The sequence below is a fragment of the Pollicipes pollicipes genome, unplaced genomic scaffold (genome assembly GCF_011947565.3).
Source record: "Pollicipes pollicipes isolate AB1234 unplaced genomic scaffold, Ppol_2.1 Scaffold_2555;HRSCAF=2994_pilon_pilon_pilon, whole genome shotgun sequence".
Taxonomy (NCBI): Eukaryota; Metazoa; Arthropoda; class Thecostraca; order Pollicipedomorpha; family Pollicipedidae; genus Pollicipes; species Pollicipes pollicipes.
Genome location: NW_023596136.1, coordinates 43,016,061 through 43,037,718, shown reverse-complemented (window position 1 = coordinate 43,037,718; position 21,658 = coordinate 43,016,061). Strand labels below are relative to the sequence as shown.

Sequence of the window (21,658 nt, the reverse complement as noted above, 5' to 3'; positions counted from 1 at the left end):
TTGTTTTATCCTGTCTGGTATCCTATCTGTGGCCCTAGTCCTGATGACTGTGAAAATAGCTGCCTCGACCACGAATATCGCTTCATATCTCTACAAGCCCTGATTTGATCTGACCTGCCCGAACTTGGTTATATCGGTCAGACCTGGAAGGATATGATCCAATCCGATGCAGCCACGTCAATTCCCCTCTTTTGCGTACCGTGGTGAAAATGTCAGGTGCCTGGAAACAGGGACAAGCTGGCAGAAACGTTCAGGCGTCGAACAGTTAATCAAATGAGCTCTGTACGCATGAGTTCGAATCCCATCCTCCTCGGCAAATTTTAAGTCACACTTGTCACCTTGCGCCTGCCAGCATTGGACGGGTCTATTTGTACGGTCCAAACATGAACGGTTCCCGATTTTTTTCTAAAAAAGGTTATCTGCGCCACGTAGTTAGAAATTTTGCCTTGTCGGCGAACTGGTGCAAAATTGCCTCGCATCAGAGTAAGCGCAACACTGGCGCACATGAAACAAGACTGTTTTGCAAAAAGTAGATACCAAACGAAAAATATAACGATGTTGCTACCATTTTTGATGCGTGGGGGGAGCCGTACCATCATGAACTAAATGCAAATTGATCGTTTCAAAGTCGTGAGCCTAGCTACCACGGCGTGCTCGATTTCCATGCATCCGCTTTCGAGCAAAAGAAGCGGAATCGCAATCATGGGCAAAGAAGGAGCTGCTGCCAGAAATAATGGTATGAGCCTAGCCATGAGGACAAGCTTGAATTCGCCATGCATCGAACTAAAAAATTGGTGTCCGGAGGCTCTTTGAACGCATACTGCTCATTGCGTGTCATAGGAAGACGGAAGAACAAAACGAGACGACACGAAAATGACATTCTCCGAACGGGCGGCATAGTCATAGTCCTAACTTCTGGGCTTACTCCGGAATGAAAAAAAGTCTGCCTGGGGTGCGGACCTTGCTCTAGGGGCTCATGTGACCTGATCTAATGTGATCTGCTCGGACCTGGTTAGATCGGACTGACCTAATAGAATATGAACGGGATATGACCTGACCCAATGCAGGCGCATGCATATCATTCTTAGGCGGCGCAGCAGCGAAAAGGTGTTAGGTGACGTGCAACGGGGACGAGGTGGCCGAGAGGTTAAGGCGTTGGACTGCTAATCCAATGTGCTCTGCACGCGTGGGTTCGAATCCCATCCTCGTCGGGATGGTTTTGAGCGGCATAGAGCGTGGGGTATTTGCCAATCCATCTAGTTCTGACCGGCATAAAATGGTTGCCTTGTCCCGTCCTGAAAACAGCAGGTCCCCAAAACTGCGCAGAATTTTCAGGACACCGTCATTGACCATGTTGGGGCTGCGAACGCTATCCTGACTTGTGAACAGAAAAAACCGCAGTTAAATGGAATGTTCTACCATTACGTGGGGTTTTGAACTGAAACAGCCATCTTGAGGACCTCTTGATGCAGTTCACGGCCATGCCCTTTTTGAGGCCAAAACCCTCTGGTTCCTGAGTTATACGCGCGCAAAGTGCGAAAAGGCTTATTGGGAGACTACTTCAAAGTCACCTTGGCATTGATGGCGTCATAAAACCGTCTTACGATATCCGTTATATTACAGCAAGGGTGGTAAGACCTGCCGACTTGGTGGATAAGGTCGGCGGCAAAAAATATATCCACGCGAAGCTTGGTGCCAGAAATGTTTTTAGGCGGCAAATTTTGTGTTGGCTAGGACGAATAAATACATCACGCCATGCAAAACATAACGTGAGGTCTCCATGCATAGGTATTACGCCTCCATGGTAATAAATCCGTCACACAACAAAAGCCGACGGTTCCACACAAGCTCTTTACTGCACTCCATGGCACCCTGGTATCTTTTCTTGGTTTCATTCCAACCCGGCAACAAAAATATTATATGATTTTTAGTTGGCCGGCAGACTCGGTGGCAGGTCGGCGACAAATCAGTGTATTTGCAATGGCCCGGCCGGACGGCCGATTCGTCGTTTTTAACAGCCGACCTTCAGTGTCCCAAACTAGACAGTATGAAGTACTGAAAAAGATCTAGATATGGGGATTCATCTGGCAGCAAGGGCGTGTTTCAATTGTTGCGATGTGACTGACATGAGGTGGGCGCTGACGGGTGCGGCTGAACCCTTTCCATTTCCTCACCACTCAGGAACATTTATAATTTCTTTTTAAGACTGCAGCTGAAAAAAGACTAAGACAAGAATAAATTGATATTTGTTCAGTTCTAGCGCATTACTGACGTAATTTGTTGATAATACGCACGCATTGATATGCACCAGGGAATCCATAGGCTTGTCATTTATGTATGTGTGGTAATGGAAACATAAATGGAGCCGATGAACACAGCAGGAGAACTGTCAACTAGGTTGTGTTGTAGCTTGGAATTTGCGAACTATGTATAAATTATCACCAATCCTCTTGTGTTACATTGAAATGAAAAATTGAATTAAGACTGTCAGACTGTTGCTGATATTCTTCACAGGGTGGCATGATGCAAGATGATGTGCCCGCAACAAGGGCGTTGTTTTGGAAGACTACGTCTCTGCTAAGTTGGGGGGGGGGGGGGGGGGGGGACTGAGCACTGAACAACAACAGACCCTTCTCTCAAGCTGTTCCAATAAATGAGTTGCTCCCCAGATTTTGCCCAACTAACTTTTTCTCAAAGTGGGGGAGGGCCTGGTGCCCAAGTTGGGAACCAGTCTCCCCTCCCTCAACTGAAAGGGAAATTACATGCCTGGTTTGCAATAGGACTAATGATTCCGTTTTTACTTTGTTGCATGGTGCGAAAATGGTACACAGGTGGGTGTGATGAACTGCTTCTTGAAAATTATCCAAGCATCTAACTGACCCTGTATCACTTAGTCCGTTCCAGTGGCTCAGTTGGATAGAGCGCCTGATTTCTGGTCCACCTGCTGCTGGCGGGTTGGGTTTGAGTCGGTTTTGGCGGTCGCTGCTTCTCCTAAATAGGCTGGCCTGCGGCCGGTAGCAGCGGCCACGCGAAAGGTCATGTGACGCAAGGGAGCAGTACGGACCGTACCGCACGTTGAACTTTCAGCCATCAATTTTTGTCGTTGACATGGAATTGCGCAATGGGATGGTCGGGATCAGGGCTCGCACAGCAAGCACTGCTTAGCGCGATCTGTGAGCCCAAAAAACCATGCATTCAAAAAGTTCGCAATAAATCTTTAAAAAAGTCGCTAACGCGGTGGCATGACTGCTGACCACATTCAAAATTCCTACAGCTAAGATCACATGAATCTAATTGTATGTTACGAGGATAGTGTATTCTAAAATCGCGCTTTTAAATGATAAGAAATGTTTTGGAAAAATTGGTAGTGGTTGCAGAACACTTTGAGATTTTGAACAAACCTTGAAATTTTGCTACCCAAGGTCGTTTTTGAGCCTTGAAATCAAGGTTCAACCTTGAAATCAAAGTCAAGACAACACATTAAACATTTTACGCACTAAAATGAAGAAGATTTTCGGCGGCTATATCAATATCCAATGCTCGTTGCATGTCACAACATAACCAACTGATAGGAAACGTGCCAGCGCAAACGTCGTGGCAATCTGATCCTGTCTCCGAGTGAGGAGGTAGGCATCCCGAGTATGGGCGTAGACCATCTAGTCTGACTTGACCTTTTCTAACCTGGCTAGATCTTACCTGACCCAGCTAAAAATCATCCGACCCGATGCGGCCAGGTTCATTGCCTTCTTTACGGCAATGATGGTGTGCCATTTGCGTAACCGCAGCGCCACAGCTGGGTTAAATTTGTCAAATTTGTTGAATGTCAAGACAAGGTGGCCGAGTGGTTAAGGCGTTGGACTGCTAATCCAATGTGCTCTGCACGCGTGGGTTCGAATCCCATCCTCGTCGATATGGTTTTAGGTCACACAGACCGCCCAGTATCTTCCAGCACCGAACCGATTTGTTGATCCTGTCCGAACGGCAGCAATTCCCAAATACGTGAAAAGCTATCTATGCGACGTTGTTAGAAATGTTAGGCTTCCCGATAGACTGATCCAAGCACATCTCGCCTTAAAACAATCAGAATGCTGGCATTCAGGAAATAGGCTTGTTATACCAACGATTTACCGAACCAAAAATAGTACGACATTTGGGGAAGCCGTAGTAATATGGCCTCAAGACAGATTAATCGGTAAAAAGGCGTGAACCAACTTGCTCTGTCGCACCCGATTCCCATGCATCCGTTTTCGACGAGAAAACAGAATTATTACAAAACGCAAAGATCAACCCGAGTCGAGATAAATTGATATGCAACGAATCCGGACATGCCCCATCTCGTTATGCACCCAGCTCAAAGTTGGTGTCGGCAAGCCCTTTGGACGGATGCTGTTCGTTGCATACCGCAACAGCAGCAAATGATATGAACCGTGCGAGCACAGAAGTCATGGCTTTAGGACTTGCTCCTGAGTTACAAAATAGTCACCTCGAATACAGGCCTCGCTTCATGTGCTCATGTGTGTGCCCTTTCTGGACTTTGTTAGACGATGTGACCTGATAGAGTATGACTTAATGCAGTGACGTGCATTTTCTTCATTTGTGGTGCAACGGTGGAAAAGGGCCAGGCGCGTGGTAATTGGGGGACGAGGTGGCCGAGTAGTGAAGGCGTAGGACTGCTAATCCAATGTGCTCTGCACGCGGGGTCTCGAATCCCATCCTCGTGGGCATGGCTCTAGGTCACACAAGCCATTTGGTGCTGACCGGCATAAAATGATCCTTTCAGACTGCGTCAGCTCCCCGAAACTGCACAGAATCCGCGGGGCATCGTCATCTGCGATGTCCGGCTGCCAACACTAATTCCACTGACACCGAGCAGAAAACCCGAATTTAAGAACGTGGTTTTAAATCGGTTGTTCACAGTAACTTCCTATGAATGAATATAACAGATTGAAGGAATAAAGTAGAATGCTCCAGAAAATCTTATTTTTCGCCTTGACATCACGGCACTTAAAACCATGCCATGTAATTGCACACAACTTAAACAGGCGTGTTCCTTGTTCCATTTGGAGTGTAATGTTGTACATCTTGATGAGTTCTGAGCATACCTTACCGACAGATGGCTTCGTTAATGTAACAATGTAGGCCCGTCGCACGCGTTTCACAACATTTTTGGTCGCGCGCTGCTCGTGCCGGCCGTAGATCGCCGCGAAATGTTCCTTAAACACCGCCGCTGCCCCGGAACCAAAAAAGCCAGGAGCGCGCCGTTGATGTGAAAACATGCACAATGAATGCCCCATAGAATACTGGAAATTCGGTTGCGATTGCACAGTATGCCGGAGAGGTGTTCCAAAAACGTTAGGATTAGGAGGGGGTCGTACCACATCCCCCCCCCTTCTCGGGGCGAGCGTTAAGGTGAAAATGATTTTCGGCAGGCATCTCTACTCACAGCGCTCGTTGCATGCCACAGCATGAACAACTGATAGGAAGCGTGCTAGCACAGAACTCGTGACAATTCAGGGCTGTTTCTGAGTGAGGAGATAGGGGTGAGGGGTGGTCGCAGGCAATCTAGTCTAATATGACCTTATCTTACCTACTTAGATCTTACCTGAACAGATAGGATATGAATCAACCCGACACAGCTAAGTTCATCGCTTACTTCACGGCGATTATGGTGTGTATTTTTTTGTAATCACAGCACCACCACTGTGCTAAAATTTACAGATGTTTTGTAATAGTGACCAGGTAGCCGGGCGATTAAGGCGTCGCACTGCTAATCCAACGCCAAATCGCCAAATGCGCCGAAGAACTTTTCCACCTTCGCCTCGCCTAAGAACATTCGGAAGATTGACATTTAGGGAACAAGGTTTCCTTAACTACTACGCAATTCTACAAAGCTTTCCGTATTGTTTTGTAATAATGGCATCAAGACAACCAGCTCGTTTCGGAGTTGTGAATTAACTTACTATGGTGCGGTCTATTTTCATATACTTTTTGCTTGCAAAAAATATATGAAATATTTTTGCGCGTAAATATTGATCTGCTGCCAGAAACAGTGATGTGAGACAAAGCAGAGGAATGCGCGTCAGCCTGTTATCTGTGTTCAGTGCTACAAGCCCTTTTCACGCATACTACTCAATGTATATCACGGCAGAAGAAATGGTATGAACCTAGCGAACTTAGAAATCGTAGCTTTCTCCTTGAATGATGAAATAGCTGCCTCGAGTGCGGATCTCGCTTCATCGCCCATATGACCTGATCTGATATGACTGGACGGGAATTTGTTAGATCGGACCTGACCTGATACGGCACAACCTAACACGATGCAGTGGCGCGCACGACACTCTTTTGTTGTACAGCGGTGAAAAGTGCTAGGTGCATGGTAACAGGGGATGAGGTGGTAACAGGGGGAGGTTTAAGGCGTTGGACTGCCAATCCAACGTGCTCCGCACGCGTGGGTTCGAAGCTCATCCTCGTCGGCACGATTTTAGATTACACGGGCCACCTGGTGCCTACGGCTTTAAACCGGCCTGCTAGTCCCGTCCAAAGCCCAGTAGTTTCCGATAAACGGGAAAAATCCTCTGTTCGTCGTTTGAGTGCTGTCCTCGCCAACAAACCTTTCCAGTTTCATCTCGTCTAAGAACATACGGAAGATTGACCTTTAGGGAAGCAAGTTTTCTACACCAGCTATTTATTAAAGATGAAGCGGATTTCCTGACATTTTCTGCTGAGGAAACCGTATCAATATGGCCCAAAGTTAAGTAAATTTTTTGAAAGTTTTTAGTTGACCCACTTCAGCGTGTTCGATTCCCTATACAACCGTATTCGGAAAAAACAAGCACAAAAAAGAAAACATAGCGCAGATAAATTACGGACGGCAGAGATACGTATGCTGGCATAAGCATTTCGTATTTGTACAACCATGACGCCACTTCCGTGGTGAAATTGCCAGCTATTGTAATATCGATGATGAGATGGCCGAGTGATTAGCGCGTTCGACTACTGATCAAATGTGCTGTGCACGCGTGGGTTCGAATCCGATCCTCGTCGAAGTGGGTTTTGCGGTAAATAGATAAGTGGTTTAGTCATGGTCAGAGGCACTTCACTCGACCTGCGATTCTTGATTCAGGAGCTCGTGATCGTTCCACCTTCAGTAAGAAATAGAGTCGTGGCAGGTCATTTTTGACCTGCATTCCGATGATGATGCTGATTTCTCCAGCCCCCGAGTTCCCCGATCAAACACAATCAACTCCATACAGAAGCCGTTGCACTTGGGTCCCCGGATTACGACGACCGGAATGACACGCGTGTCATTTTTATGGACAATTGTCAATTGAATAATCTTCACTTATGTAGGTAAGGAAAAGTCATGCTAAAATGGGGTTTTCCTTGCCTTCCCAGACCCCAAAATCACTGAAAGAAATGCGAGTCTCAGTTTCCCCAAATTAGTGAAGTACGATAGATACAGTTCTGAGGAGAAGAAATTGGTTGATGTGAGGGCGGGGTGCACTTGCCCTCTACTCGGCAAAACTCAGAAGGTCTTTTGAAAAGTCTCGCTCGGAGGCAGCCTCCCCCGCGAGGAATGTGTTTTAATGGAATGTGTTTAATGTGAATGTGTTTTATGATTTTATGTGATAAATGAGGAATGTGTTTTAATTCAGCCTAGGGGTCCCTGATTTCACTCTTTCCAAAGCTCAGAATCTCTGGTGCCGCCCGTAGGCGGCGTAGCTTTTATGACCACGACGTTCTGGGATCGGTGGGGCCAAAGCAAATTACCTATGAGTCATCGTATTGCAGCAAATCATTGCGCGTCAGAACACACTTTTTTGGTCCCGACGGAGTTGATTCTTTGTTGCAAAATTGAGTGTGAATCATAGATCGAATCAATGGCTCTCTTAAAAAGAGCTGATCTGAATCGAGAAATGTTAACGCGGAGGCTAAATGAATCGATTCAAGATTGTTTGAAAAGATGTCAGTGTGCAGTCAGCATCATCATGACAGTACAAATTCTCTATAAATGGGCTGTAAACAGATGGTTTTTCGATTAAAACACATTTATATCAACAAACATTCAACGCGTTTGTGCTGAATCGATTCAAACACTGAGGTGATTATTTAGATCAGATCTAAATAATTTACATGGAATATGAACCGGCAAAGACTCATTCAGAATAACAAACCATATTGAACAACCCTGAATAGGCAACAAAGTCTCGAATGAAATAGTGAATCCATCCCAATTTAAACCTAAGATAGGTCCCAGTCATCGTACGACACTATGATCGCATGTTTTTTAACAAAAGTCGAACACTGAGCGCGCAAAAACGTGCGGCACTGAAGTTGCCACATTTCATCATCTGTTAAAATCCTTCGCCAGGGACAGCGGCGTCGGGAGAACTCTCGAACACTGACTCACGGCGCGGCGCGAGACTGCGCGATTCTGCGCAGTCTGAGGGCACTGCTACAGTTCAGATGGGAGCAGCAAGCTGAGCAGGTGCTAGTTACCGCCACATGAACTCCGAAATTTAAAACCCCGACGAGGATGGGATTCGAACCCACGCGTGCAGAGCACATTGCATTAGCAGTGCAACGCCTCAACCACTCGGCCACCTCGTCGTCCCCCCGCGAGTATTTCTCTCCCGCTGCATGCCAAAAGAGGGCAATGGAAGTGACTGCGCCTGGTCTGGTCAAATTCTATTAGGGCAGACTGATCTCAGCAGGTCTGGTCAGATCAGGTCAGATCAGACCGTGTGAGACCAAATCGACCGCACGTGAACTCAGCTATCTCTTCATTTATAAATAACACGGCATTGCGAGGACGTCTGCGCTGGCACGCCGCCAACAATTTGTTTTTGTGCCGTGGTACGCGGCGAGCATTTGGGTGAAAATGGCCCGCTGAAAATGCTCATCATTCAAATGTATAAGATCCTGAAGCATACTCATCCGGTTTGTTTTGAATGATTGTTTTTGCCAGTAGCCCGACCTGTGCGCACTGTGACAATTCCTTGTTTGTTATGGGTCTCTAATACTGGCTCTTTGTGTATCGAGCGCATGGTGGTGTGTATGCCGTGTGTGCGCAGTTATGAAACTTGTTTCCCTTTGGTCATACCGGTAAGTCCCCACACCCCGTTCACTCAGCACCTACCAAAAAGTGAGAAATGTTGACAGTTTGAAGCCATTTGAGCCACATCGTAACATAAACCGTTGAACGGCAGTGTCCTGATCGGTCATGGCCTAAATGGAAACGGCGTGCTCCACACGCTGGGCCGACATGCCAATGATAACAAATCTCGCTTAAGCGCAGCTTCGACAAGCTGCCGAAGTACGGGCGGGCTTTTGCAGTAGTCTGATCTTAGTACACATCTCGTGTTGTATGCCACTTAAAACCTTCCCGACGAGGATGGGATTCGAACCCACGCGTGCAGAGCACATTGGATTAGCAGTCCAACGCCTTAACCACTCGGCCACCTCGTCCCTGACAGCGTCGAGTCTGACACCATTTCAGCACGCTACCACAGCATACGGCGATTGACGTGGCCGCGTCGGGTCAAAACAGACTCCGTCAGGTCAGGTCAGAAGTGGGGAAGGCCTGTCAGATCAGATGAGGCCAGGTCATGTCAGACCAGATCGATTGCTGCCGCGCTTCGGACAGCTCTCTGCACCGACCCGGGTTTGCTCGTCCGCAATGCCAGAAGGGGATCTGGGTCCCGCACGAGAAAATCTAGGCCACGCTGCTATCGGCGGCCAGTTGATATACGCCCGAATACCAACGCGATCACAGTGAATGGCTCATATTCTGAACGTGCTGCAAGGCTGATCTGAATTTGCTGGTAGTTTAATGGGACGCCGCCGGCTTGTTTCGTTAAAATCCAATTCTTGATGAAATTGCTCGTCATTTGTCGGCACCGCCCGGCTGTTAGGCGCGGCCTCTGAGGCAGCCGCCTGGCAGCGGCCGGCCCGGCGGCGTGGCTACGCCCTCTCACGGATCCCGGCTCAAGGTGCCGACACTTCACATAGGTGTTTATTCACGCCCCGTGGGCTCGTGAGGCTTGGTCTTCATGATGCTATCTTGCAGAAATGCTCGCAATGATCTCGTTTAAATGAGGGGTGGAAGTAGTTCAGTGGGAAAGAGAGACCGTTCGGTCCGTTCAATAATGGCCTGCCTTCATTGATTTGGTCTTGCATGTTAGCACCCTGCTCTTTTGCGGCGCATTAATATACACAATTCTTCCAGCCTCTGCCTCGGACATTGCAGTAGAGGACACAGGGCGGCCTGTCCATACATGCCCGAAGGGGACTTGTTCCCGGACGTGGTGTCAGTTTTTTCACCTTTGACAGGAAGGTTAACTCATTTGACAAGTTGGGAGGCAAGATATTGCCATGCGGGTGAGTGAGGTGAGCCCGCCAGAGGAGCGCCCTACCACTTTTCGAAACCTTGCTCAGATCTCGGAAGGCCAGAAACGCGCGCAGCGAGCGGTACCCCAAACTTCACCTCTGACCAGCTCAATGTATAATTTGTGTGGATTGATTGAGCCTCCAAGCGAGGCTGTCTGATAGGCTCACTCCTGTAAACTCCACCATGTGGAAGATAACAGCATTCACGTTTAATTGCACAGTGGAAGTATTAGCATTGCTTTAAGAAATAAGGTAATTTAATGGAAAACAAATCAACCAGCTGTAGCAGATGACATGGTTTTAACAAATACTAAAACCATAGGCGTGACTAGCCCTGGGGTCGGTGGGATCGTAAGGAACCCTAGAAACTTTTCGAAGGTGTGAATTGCTTTGGAGAGAGCCACCACACATGTAGATAAGACGGTGCTGTTGACCTTATTCCCAGTCGAATAACCAGGAGAAGGGAGACATACATGCGTCAATACTCCGACTACATGTCTTTGTCAAAATGATCTTGAGCAGTACTCTATGCTGCTTATAATCATTTTAACAAGGGCATACAACTGAAATATTAATGCGCCCATTCCTCCTTTTTCCTGGTTATTCGACGAAGAAGAAGGCTAACGGTGCTGCCTTATCTAGTAAGTTTCCGGCAGATTGTAAAATGTTTGTGTTTTAACCATATAAAATGGCATCAGAGCAGAAATGACCACCAACAATATTAAAAACTGGGTCCAACGAAATGTTTCTATGGCGTCTACCATCAACAACCGTTTTTTACATTGAAAGGTGACTGCGAGATATCAGGTTACTTTGACGAGGGCTAGTGCTGGTGACAGGTTACATCTTAGCATTTAGAATGCCCGTATGGGCCCATGGCTTGGTCGCTATGGTGCTATTCGCCCTTTGACCTTGCGTATGACCTTAAAGCACAATCTTGGCACTTCAGGCTACACTGACGGAGGTTCGCTCCCGTGATGTACTACGCTTTGGAGCTGAAACTGCTTAGTTTGTCTGCAATTTGGTCGTCATGGTGCTTTTTGTCATTTGATTTTGATTCTGACCCTCAATGGTAACGTTAGCCCTCGCTCTGACCCGTTCTTTTTCATAACGCAGACTGATGGGGGGTGTCAAAGGGACCTCCCCCCCCCCCCACCTCTGGCGTTTCCAAACCAAGAAAGTGGCAATGCCGGCCCGCCGCGCGTATTCCGCGTCATCGTCGGTTGCCGCCCGCCCGCTCAGACCGTGGATCGCTGCGCAGTGTTTCTAAAAAAACGCCTGCTCCGCTACCAAAAAAGTTAGAAACGCGTTTCCTCTGTCAAAACACGCGCAAGGGCTGCCCCATATGCTACTGACCAAGGCCTGTTGTGTCCCCAGGGTCTATTTCCATTTTGACGCGCATTTGATACACTGGTAACTGCGGACTGTATTGGCAAGTGAGCGAGGCTAAGACATAGAAAGGCACACGGTTTTCCTTTCACTTCATATTTCGATGATATTGAGTATGAGATAGGTACGCTTTGTGCAAAAACAAAACAGGCTCAAATCCACCCCACACTAACGATAACAGCCAGGCAAAGCATGTAGCTGCGTTCTGCGCAGCATGTAGCTATGATCCACCTAGCTACTTCTCAATGAAACCAGGCCTGCCTTTGAGAATTTGGGTGATTATTCTTCATTTTTTCGGTGAGATATGATGCTGAAGTTTTATCTTTAGTATTGTTCCTTCATTACTTTCCTCAGCCTGGTTTGCCGGTATGTTATGCCTGCCATGGACTTTCTGTCACTGAGGATTATAAAAATCAAACAATGATTTTTCCATGCAGCTGTGTTTAGTAAGAAGCGAACTTAGAGGTTGGGAAACCAGTAAAACGTTGGTAAAAACAAAAATTCATTGCTTTGCTTGCTTATATTTTACCCGCAAAAGCCCACCAGGTCTGGCCCACAACTCGGCCGAAGCCTGCGGTCTCTTGTGGGTCAGATGTTAGCCAGTTGGTGGGTTAGGAAGCTGCGTCTCTATTCTGAGCAACTTGTTTTGTTTTTTGTTTTGGAAACTGCGCTTGCAGTTATAATCCAAAAGCAGAAGCCGTGGTGCAGTGCCAAAAATGTGATGCACCCGGCACGTGCCTTCACTAAGGTTCCCTTGGTGAGAGGAAATATGCTGTAGTCCCTGCTCAGCAGTGCCGAGTGGGCGAGAGTAGGGCAAGTTCTATAATTCCAAGCGGTGTCAGGATGATTTATGCTAATTCTATGCGGTAATGACAGTGTTACGTCACTCAGCTGACTCGGCCTGCGAGTGTTAGAGCGGGTGTGTCCTTTGTCTGAATGGCGCAGAAAATGTCGGGTGGCAGCCGTCCAAGGTTCCGGGGTCAGCCTGTCAGCTGGGCAGGGCCGCGTCACAGCACGGTGCGGCACCGACACCCCCTGCTGTCCTGTCTAGCGAGGGGGCCGTAGGTCACATGATCCGATCACAACTGGATCCGACACGGATCACCACTCGAAAACTCGACTGGTGCGTTCAGGGCACGCGCAAACAAACTTCGTTCAGCAAGTGCTCGAGGTGCAAAGTCTCCATGCGAAGCACTCGAGATAAACTTCTTAAAACATGAGAGTAGTGGAGCGGGTTGGATGATTCCCAGCCAGAGGCAAAAGGTAAGTGGGTCCGGTGGCTGAGCGTCGGTCGTAATCATGCAATTTTTATCACAAACAGGAAGCAAATAATGCTCCTCTGCAATCGAAGTTTGGCTGCTGCACTGTTCATGGCTGGTGCTGCTGGCTGGTGCTCATGGCTGCTGCTGCTGCACTGGCTGCGATCTGCAATCCAAACTTCGACTGAGAAGCAAGCGCAGCACAGCACCACCGCTCTGGGGCCAGTTGCAGCACCACCGCTCTGGGGCCACGGCATGCCAGTCTGTAAACCAGCCAACGTTTTCAGAACGTGACCCGCACCCGTGACTTACAAGTGCGGGAATTCTGTTCTGATGTTACCCGTACCTGTCACGGTCGACGGTGAGAGAATCAGTCGATGCAAAAATTGTTGTTTTTAACGGAAACGTTCTTATTATAACACAGCTTGATGGAGAAAGCGTTCCCCTGAAAAACGTGGGGTAGGCTTTCCCACTTGCAAAGCCATCTGTGATCCTTAGGTTTTGAAAGGCACCCGCAAGCACCTATGCCATACAGTCATGTCTGCATGGAGGTAATGAATATGAATGCGTACCAATGCAATGGTGCCCTTCTTCTTATCTCTGGCAACACATAAGAAACATATGGCATCAAGCGGGCTAACTCGTGCCGCAGGCTGCCGATCTGTTCAGATTCAAATCTTGTACCGATGTGCAAATCAATATGCAGCTGTTCTAAGGCGGCCGGTACAAGATCTCGTGATTGGTCCCACATTAGCGTAATGGGATGCCCTCCGGCTCTGGCCGCTCTGGCGCCAAATGAGGCTAGCGCCGAACAGAACTCGGAGCGTTGCCACATGCGCGCTGGGCGTCAGCAGGCAACAGAGGACTCGCAGATACACCGGACCATGCTTGCTGGCGTTCAGTTCACCCTTTGACAGTAGATAGCGCTGATACACAACACAGGAATAAAGTTGGGCCTCCTACATCGCCGGGCAAAATGTAGCATCCTGCATTGCCGTTGAAAGTCATTTCCTGATAGCCGTAATGATAAATTCTGGGTGTTTTGCGACACCGTGATAGTTGTGGTCGTTAGCATCGCCAGACCCGGGCGGACGGACACGCAGACAACGACGGACGACACGCGCAGACATGGGGCGGACGGGACACGCAGACCTGGTGCTGCGGCTACCCAAACAGCTTCACCATGACAGGGCCACATCGAATTGGTGCTTGCCTGTTGTCATGTAAGGGACGAAATCGACGAACCAGTTGTTGTTGGAGGCTACATTTCGAACCTTTGGGAACAGCGTGCTAAAGCATGGTGATTTGTGCCAGGTTTTAACTTCAAACAAAAGTTAAAAAAAACTAGCCTCACAAAATTTGGGTACCATATATCATCCATAGGTGATTCCAGGAAAGGATTTTAGGGAGACTTTTGGGCTAATGATGGGCCGCTCAGGCGAGTGGGCCTTCCACCGTCGTTGACTACACCCAGCGGTTGTTGACAGAATTAGTTGTAATACGGATCTTGCACATCAACACTGGCCGCGTGTGGGTGGAGTGTGACGCATGCGAACTGTCAACGGCGGAACCGGGAGAGATACAGGGATGGCGGAGTTACACACTTGCCTTGCTGTATGCCTTCCTGATTAATCTATTTAAAACTTGTTTTAATTTTTCGCCAGACGCTGTCTATTTTTATTTCACCGTGCACCGCACGGAATACGAATACGAGGCGGAATGAATTCATGTGGCAGCTTATCGCAGCACAATGATAATTGTTTTTGTAATCACAAGTTTCTGCTTGTTCTTGAAAATAGCAAACCTCTCTGGCAGGCCTAATCCGCCAAAGCATGGAGCCATGGCCCTCGATGCGGCCTGTGTCTGGCCAGACGAGAGTAGCAGTGGCTGGGCTGCTCTAGCGCGACAGCCCGTCGCAGGGGATGCCGGGGCAGCGAACAGAACGGTCGGCTCCAGTGCAGCGTGAGCGGTGGGACCAGCGAGTCGAGGCGGATGGAGATGGAAGCCAGTAGTGATTAGAGGTGGGACCAGCGAATCGTAGCGGATGGAGATATAAATCAGTAGTGATTAGAGGTGAGACCAGGCAGTACTACTGCGGCGGTGGGGTCAGTCACCAATAGCGGTGGATGGGGCCAGTCAGTGGTGGTGGTTGATCGGACCAGTCGGTAGCAGCGGTTGGTGAGACCGCCACCACCACTGCTACTCTCGTGTTGCCAGACACAGGCCCGACGGGCAGCACCGAAAGGCCCAATGCAAGGTGCGCAGGCCTGATTAGTGACCGCTGTAGGGCGGGGCGGGGCGCCCTGGCCGTGACTGAGCACCATCAGTCACGCGGTCACGTGCGCCGCTGCTTGCACCACCAGCCGACCACGCCTCAGGTTCAGGCAAGCCGCTCACAGAATGCAGCCTACAGTGGGTCGGACCGCGACATTTGAGGAACAGTGTCACGCCACGGTACGTTCCATTATCGGAAATCTGTCCCAGAACTCAGCCCATTTTCAGACTCTTCGCTTCCTTTGGCAAGCAGTGAGTCACTCCGCGCATTTATTGGTTTTAGTAGAAAACAACGAATGTGTGAAGCAACTGCCGACCAGACCAATGCTATGCCCTTTCAGCAAAACGTCATCACTCTTTTGCTAAATTCGTTTTAAGACCACCGAAAAACTCCCCATTTTGTTTCTCTTAGCACGAGCAAACATTTCAACCTATATAAGCAAATTACATTTCTCAACAACGCCCCAACTAAGGTTTTTAGCGTTTTTGAGCCTTGTCTGTAACTGTGGACTAAGCCAGTGCCGTAATGAAAACGCTGCTGCCGCACACTGCTTTCCAATACCGCTCATGGCAAGACCGATACTTTGCACCATTAGCACAGCGTAGGGAGCAATTGGATTCCGAAAAAAACGGATGAACCAGGACAGAACGTCGCAAGGTGTTGAAATAAAAGACCGAATCAGTACTACCAATTCCTACTGAGGGGATGTTCGGAAATGAAGGGCGCCTTTGCTGGCCGTCAAATGCTATGAAACTATTTCTAACTCTTCCCTAAAAACTCTCTTCTGACTCTATTTAAATTATTTCTATTTAAAACATCTGTTCTAATTCCTTGTGCCTCTAAGCTGCTTACAATACGATTTTGTATTTATTTATCTAAGCCATGCACCTGCTGAAGATATTGGATGACCCCGCTAGGGGTGGCGGCCTATTACGCCGCAGCCATGCAGTGGAGCGGATGTAGTCTTTCGATAACGCAACCACTTTCAGGGTCTAACGACTAACGACAGACTCCAGTGTCTCTGAAGTAACCACAGATAGCGTTTCACTCGACGTTGCCGAAAAAAAGCATAACGAATTACGGATGTATTATGACTAAGACAGTGTGTCCGTTCGGCGTTATAAACATATAAAGACGACTAACACTCTGACGTCATCCACCTAGGTGCAGCATGGACTCAATGAAAAAGTATGACCAAGCACTTCATCATGTGATCAATTCGGAAATCCACCGTATTTGGGAGCCTCTTTCCCACATCACCGTGTTCCAACCAGTGAAAGTCGAACAGCCGACTGTTTGTACCCTTTTCGTGCGCTGCCAGACGGCACTTGAATGCCAGCATCCCGCCGACAGCCCGCCATACACAGCTGAACTGTTGTCAATGTGCCAACATGACAGTTTAGCTCCAGTCTTATGCTAGCAGTCGCGCTTAGATTAGGTCTTACGCTGGCTGTACGTAGGCACATGACAGGTTAAAACAATCACACTTTCACACGCTGGTCAACTGCAGCTGCTCATCTAGACAATCGAGGCACGCTCTCGTATCTCCAACTCCTCGCCACAAGGCCAAGTCTCTGTAACGTACATACATTCACCCAAGTCTATGATATCGGAAGCTAACGTCATGCACTACCAAGCAAGGTAAGCGGCATGCCTCACACACTCAATGATCCTCTAAGCACGCCGCCGCCTCCTTTACACCCTAGGAGCTTTACAAAAGCGTGTAATAACTGATTCTGAAACAATGCGCTGACACGGGCCAGGATAATCCAGCGGCTAACATAGCGCTACACTTATTAAGCTTACAAAGCACGCCTCTTACACTTACCCGCATGCATGCGTGAGAGTCTTCGGGAGCAAAAGTCAACTCTCAGGGGCAAAGGCTGAGCGAGATCCACTCGCGCTTGGTTATGGCACCACCGCACCCCGCTATGTTTTTCGAAGCGTTTGATGCTGCGGGGTATGGTCTCAAGGCCACATACGGACCGTGCCAAACAGAGGCTTTACATATTCCGACACGAAGATCGCGTGCTCCGTTGACAGTGCTCGCTATCAAAACGCTGCAGCAAAGGCTGTGTACAAAAGCATGACAGCCCCCTAATCCCGCCACTAACGCGGGCCTCCCCCAAATCCCGTCGCTAGCGCAGGCTTCTAACCGTCTTTGACTGACCTAGCACTTCACGAGGCTCGTGGCAGTGTCTCGTGGTGTAAACACTGGTACACATTCGGGCATCCCTCCTAAAAATAAATTACCTGCTATCCTGGCAAACAAAGGCCGTTCACTAAGACATATGTTGGCACGCTCGTCGATAAGTACGGTTCACACTGGCCTCTGGTATTCAGTTGACCTCGGATCAGACCAGTCTGGCCCCGGCTAGGGCAGTGCTGGCCGGGCGCCACCGGGGTGGCGAGAGTGACACGCGGCATGCACTGCGAAGTCCGCCGCACCGCCTACTGGAGCCTGACTATCTACGTAGCGTACTCGCACCAGTGAGCTGCGCAGGCGGGCTCTTAAGCTGTGTATGGCCCGCCACTGAGCTTCGCAGCTCAGGTGAGCCGGGCGGAGGCCGCTCAGATGGGCGGCGGCCCGCCGACGTAGCGCAGCTGCGGCGTCAGCGACATGGCCAGGTTATTGAGGTCGTCACAGCAGCTGGGGCTCCAGCAGGCAGGCGGCGCACAGCCAGAGCAGCATGGCCAGCTGGACCGGCAGCGCCACGCGCAGCACGCGCCGCAGCCAGCCGCGCCGGCCGCGGCCGCCCGGCGAAAGCGGCGACCGAGCGCGTCGCGTCATGCGCGTAGCTCTTCCGCCTGCGGAGGAGCACCGGGTCAGTGTAAGGTCCCTGGTGACATGCGAAGCGGCGAGGGGGGAGGGGTGACAGGGTGATTGGTGAGCTGCACAACAAATTCAAAACGGTATCGTATTGCGTGCTCAGTCCATATTCACGACTTAAAACAGCTTCCACAAATCCACAGCTTCCATCCTGTTGCCGCTGAGCTGTTGCACCAGTTGAACCAGCTTGGGTCAGCTTTGGTAGCCGGCATGCACGTTGCAATTCAGTCCTGCCCCGTCAAAATTCAGCGGGGTGTTGAACACGTGGAGCGCGCTGCGCTGACCGGAGGGCGGGGGCTGCCGTGAGTGCGGTCTGACCGGAGGACGGGGCTACCGTGTGTGTGGTCTCGACCGGAGGATGGGGCTGCCGTGCGCGTGTCTGGCAGGAGGACAGGACTGCCGTGCGCGAGGTTCTGACCGGAGGACGGAGCTGCCGTGAGTGTGGTCTGCCCGGGGACAGGGCTGCCGTGCGTGTGGTCTGGCAGGAGGACGGGCTGCCGTGCGTATGGTCTGACCGGAGGACGGGGCTGCCGTGCGCGTGGTCGTCCCCCGGTTGCAGTTGGGAGGTGGTCTGCAGCACCAGGTCACGGCAGCTCTGCTGCAGGTCACGCAGTCCGGAGTGGCCGTCGTCAGCGTCTGCCTGGGTCACACGGGTCAGACTCGGGGAAGCCCTCCCACAAACATCTTCCAGATCCCGGGAAGGATTGTCTGCTGACTCGAACTTCGGCTTAGGAGCGGAAAATACGTAGCAATGCGCACGAAATAGCGCTGTTGAAGTCGTGGGTGGGATAGCGAAACCTGGTCAGAGATGGCAGCACCAGAGTTACAGCCCGTAGCTGCGAGTGCATGTACTGTCAAAATGTGCAATGTACTGTACATGTCAAAAAGAAAATCCGTTTATAATAAACAAGACATCCTCATTACCAGCAAACAACACAACCAGCCACTAACACGACTGCAGTTCGTGCCATAGCTGGGAAAGCCCGTGGCTGCGGCCGACGGAACGCCTCTGAAGCTGCTCACATGTCTGATGTCGCTCCAGGCCTGGCCACCGGGACTGAGGACGGCCTCGAGATCGCCGGCCATGCGGCGCAGCCGGCCCAGGCGCCGCTCGCGCTCGCGTAGGTCATCCGAGCAGGGCGCTGTCGTAGCCTGACGTGCCCTCCGAGAGGTCATCCAAGCCGGCCGAGGTCAGCCCGATCAGGTCCGCAGGCTGGCGGCAGCAGGTCAGCGCAGTCAGGTGACCAGTCTGAGGACATCAGATCGCCGGATCTGGTCAATAGGTGGTAGCAAGTGGTCGTAGCGATGATCCAGGTGGAAGGCAAAGTCATGTCAGTCATTAACGTTCAGGTGAAACAATCAGACGCATAAAGAGGATGCCGGACGGTTGACGATAGGTTTCGCGGTTCCACAACTCCCCTCTGCTTTACAACACTGCGGCACCAAATCGCCGACAACAGTGGTGTTCGACAGCGTCACAAACTACCTATCGTTAACACCGACGTAGTCATCAAAATTCGCTCCCTTGGGATACTTTTGCAATGTGTCTCCGCCGCGGTGGGCATTACGTTAATACCGTACAGGTAAGCAAATGTAGGTATCTCAGAAACTCAACCAGTCCCCCGTCCACTGCAGCGGTAGCCTGGGCCCGATCAGTGACGTCACGGCCGGTGACGTCAGCGCCGGTGACGTTAGCGCCGGTGACACCAGAGTCGGTGGCCAGCGCCGCTTGGAGAAGGCCGAGTCGGCGGCGGTCGGCATCCAGCGCCCGCAGCCAACTCGGCCCGCGCCGCCCTCAAACTCCTGCCAGGTGGCAGCGGCCGCTGACAGATGCTCCAGCTGCGACTGAGCCCTGGAGAGGGTGCAGACTGGTCACCGCAGGCCTCTGAGGTCACCACAGATGGGCCACAGCAGTCCACCAACGTCACGGGCCGTCAACCACGCCAAAACAACCGGGCACGGACCCGGCTCTCGAAATAACGGCGCACACGCGCAGGCCCCAGAGCAATAGTATTCCAGAGGTTGGCAACCGGGCTACCATGCACTGCTTTCTTACGGACGTAATCACGTCAGTAAGCCAGGCCTCTCAGTCCCTATGTCAACTGGTGCCTTCACGGTTGAAACAGCGACAAGTCACGCTTGCACGCGGGGAGTGGACGCAGCACGAGCGTACCTTCGGAGGCTGCCGCTCTGACGGCGAAATCAGTAACCTTCCGACACGCCTGCGCAGATGGGGAAGGATAGCAACGGGAAGGGACATAATCTCTTCTCATATAAGAAAAAATATCCGACCATGAGTGCCAAACTTATATCTAGAACTCACGTTCGCGCCTGCTATTCTGTGCCTGGGTGCACGCACACGCGAACAGCTTTCTGGAAGGGATGGGGGGGGGGGGGGGGGCTTGTCACAAGCAACGCCACAGGAGTAATGCCAGATTTTACTCAGGTCTGGATAGCCTTGCCCAGCCGGGAGCTCCTGCTCCCACGCCACTGGGCAAGGCAGTTGTTGGTGCGCGCGCGCGCGGGCTGACCTGTGGCTGACTTCCTCCCAGATACGGTACAGCGTCGCCATATCCTCCTTCAGCGAGACAGGGCCGCCGCATCTGGTCACGTGACCGTGCACGGCCGAGTTGAGTTCGGCCAGCTGCTGCCGCTGGTCGGCCAGCTCCTGCTGCAGCGCCTGCCGGTCGCCGGGGTTAACGTCGGGCGGCGTGACGGGTTGGCACAGTCAGCATCCGCGTCAGATGACGCCGAGGGCCGCTCAATAACACGGCAGGTGTCGCAGCCACAGCGGTCCAACCGCTGGGTCACAGTCCGAGGGGAGAAGCCGCTGCCGCTGCAGTAACACACCTGGTGAGAAGAGGCATTAAAGCGGTTCTCATCACAGGCTTGCTTCAAACATGGCACCGAAACCTAGTGCGCAGCAACGGCGCGTTGAGCCGGCTTGGCTGTAAGCATTCAGCGCTAGCATGTTAAACCAGAGGTACGATAGAAACGGATCCTAAATTTGACAGGGACGGATCTGAAGCTATGTCAGCCAGCTGTTTCATGGGGCAAGGGCAAACCCGTCCTGATGATCTTTTTAATGGAATTTAGCCGTTCCACAAGATAAAAAGTCAGATGGAGAAGACATCACCTGCATTAAGCAAGTGAGGTTATTCGCCGCTTTGACCAACTGCCAACAACAGCATCCGATGTCTGTGAAAGCAAGCGAGACTCAGCCTTATCTGCCATCTTGCGCCAGGTCAAGCAAGCTCAGCTTTCGTCCAGCTCCACACCTGCACGGCGCTGATGCGTGCCTGCAGATCGTCGACGGTGGCGACATCTCTGCCGGCACGCGCCGTCCCGTTCGTCCAGAGAGGCGAGGGGCGTGCCGGAGCGAGCGGGCTCGTGCCTGCAGGCGGCTGAGCTGGTCGGCGCGCTGCTGCAGCTCGGAGGCCGCTGTCCGCAGCCCCTCCCACTCCTGAATCACGCCTGCGGCCACGGGGCAGCCCAGGTCAGATCGCTGGCCGAGGT

At 50.9% G+C, this 21,658-nt stretch overlaps 4 non-coding genes across 4 annotated transcripts; 2 read left to right on the top strand and 2 right to left on the bottom strand.

Moving 5' to 3' along the window:
* Window positions 1–1,129: 1,129 nt before the first annotated feature.
* TRNAS-GCU (transfer RNA serine (anticodon GCU)) lies at window positions 1,130–1,211 on the top strand. The gene has a single exon. It is a non-coding gene; the product is annotated as a tRNA-Ser (tRNA).
* A 2,616-nt stretch (window positions 1,212–3,827) lies between these two features.
* On the top strand, window positions 3,828–3,909 carry TRNAS-GCU (transfer RNA serine (anticodon GCU)). Its single transcript has one exon. It is a non-coding gene; the product is annotated as a tRNA-Ser (tRNA).
* Window positions 3,910–8,528: 4,619 nt separating this feature from the next.
* TRNAS-GCU (transfer RNA serine (anticodon GCU)) lies at window positions 8,529–8,610 on the bottom strand. Its single transcript has one exon. It is a non-coding gene; the product is annotated as a tRNA-Ser (tRNA).
* Window positions 8,611–9,386: 776 nt separating this feature from the next.
* TRNAS-GCU (transfer RNA serine (anticodon GCU)) lies at window positions 9,387–9,468 on the bottom strand. The gene has a single exon. It is a non-coding gene; the product is annotated as a tRNA-Ser (tRNA).
* Between the last annotated feature and the right edge of the window lie 12,190 nt (window positions 9,469–21,658).